This window comes from Opisthorchis viverrini (assembly GCF_000715545.1).
Source record: "Opisthorchis viverrini unplaced genomic scaffold opera_v5_92, whole genome shotgun sequence".
NCBI classification, from domain to species: domain Eukaryota; kingdom Metazoa; phylum Platyhelminthes; class Trematoda; order Opisthorchiida; family Opisthorchiidae; genus Opisthorchis; species Opisthorchis viverrini.
Window position 1 is genome coordinate 793,318 of NW_008751748.1, and position 1,709 is coordinate 795,026.

The following is a 1,709-nucleotide window of genomic DNA, read 5'->3' on the forward strand; positions in this document are numbered from 1 at the left end:
CGTGAGTCAACCTTTTCCACGATTCGTGATTTTTTATCATCAGGTAACGTATTCACAGTCGGCGGTGTTTATTGACCCGGAGATTTCGTTCACTCAAACAAATCGTCATAGTAAAGGATTTTCAACAATACAGGAGCATATACATTATACATAGACATTCTACACTATGAAGTGGCAAGTCCGAAAATGCCGTAGATTTCGAGAAATCAATCTCATTGTGTGAATAGCCGGCGGCGGCTTTTGCACAAGTTTTCTGAGTCGGTTTCTTTCCTGTCAGTCAGTGGCTGCCGTTCGTCCGAATGGTGCAAACGCAAAAGGGTGTAGCACTTCTCTTTATGTTCCCTATACGTGGCAGTAATTTTTAAAGCCCAAGGACTCGCACAAACAATTGCTTAATATTTCTTTGAAATGGGTTCTAGATGGAGCAAGGACAACCGTCGGAGGAAGGTTATTCCACGCAACAACTGCCTGAAATGAGAAAAAATTGCCCGAAATAACGTGCGCTCTGAGCTTGAAAATCTTCCCCCATGTGCCTGCCGTGTGTTTGCGGGGTCAACGGTGAAACCTGTTTCCCTAAACTTGCTCAGTGGGGGCGAAAATGTGTTGTTTGGTGTCTTCCTTTTTCTTCCATTATAACATTGCGTATTATGTCAACTGCATACCCTTTTTGTTTGAATACGGAAAGCTACCAAAACGCGCACTTGTGCTTGTACGATTTCACGCAATACAAAAGTGGTCACGTTCCTCGATTCCATCTTCTGATTTCGCTTGCGCTTACAGCGGTCATTCGCAAGTCTCCTGGTATCAAAACATTTCAGACCATCTTCGAAATCTATTATATTTAAGAACCATTCGGAAGAAGACCCCTGGACAATCATGAGTGTCCGCTGACCTAGGCCATCGCCTGGTGCACAGAAGGAAGAGTTTCGAAGTTTCGGGCATCTCTTGGACAAGTCAAAATCTTTCTGGCTGGCGTTTCAGCCTTTTCTCGAAATCTTACATGCTCTGGGGTGAACGACGGTAAATCGCTTCCCTCTTAGTACCAGGAGACGGCGGCCTAGTTTTGAAAAATTATATCTACTTCTTTAACTCTCGAATCGTCTGCTTTAGGTGGAAGCAGGCCATAGTTCAAACTTATTGATTCCGGATTAATTATCTCATTTCGCAAAAGAATCTGAAATAGAGCTCTCACAGGAACATGTACAACACTTGAACACAGCTCCGCCGATCAGGTTCATTCAAATTACAAATAACTCGGGCACGCGCCCCGGACTGGCAGACCCGTTAGTGACGGTCAGCTCTACTCCTTCGGCAACATCACAGTGTAGAGTGGTGCAGGTGTTTTAGTTTTCTCCTCTGCAAAAATCCTATTCCCAAGCTCCCCTGAAGTCTTGACACAATGTTTCCAGTTACTTGGTATCGTTGGACCCGGCTCATTCGGTTCATCTCACAGATTTATAGTGGTGTCCAATAATAAAAACTGGTGACAAATTATCATCTATACTACCCGTCATTTGGAGAAGATGGTTGGGCCCCACGCCCATCCAATTCTATACAAACGAAGCCCTTAGTGTCATGGTCCAAGGCGGACCCTTCTGCTATGTGAGCTATTGAAAAAATATTTTACTTGGAATTATATCCTGTAAGTAGAGCCGAGATAAGGTGAAAGGTCGAGAAATGCTCTGTGTATTTTACCGTTATTGTCAATG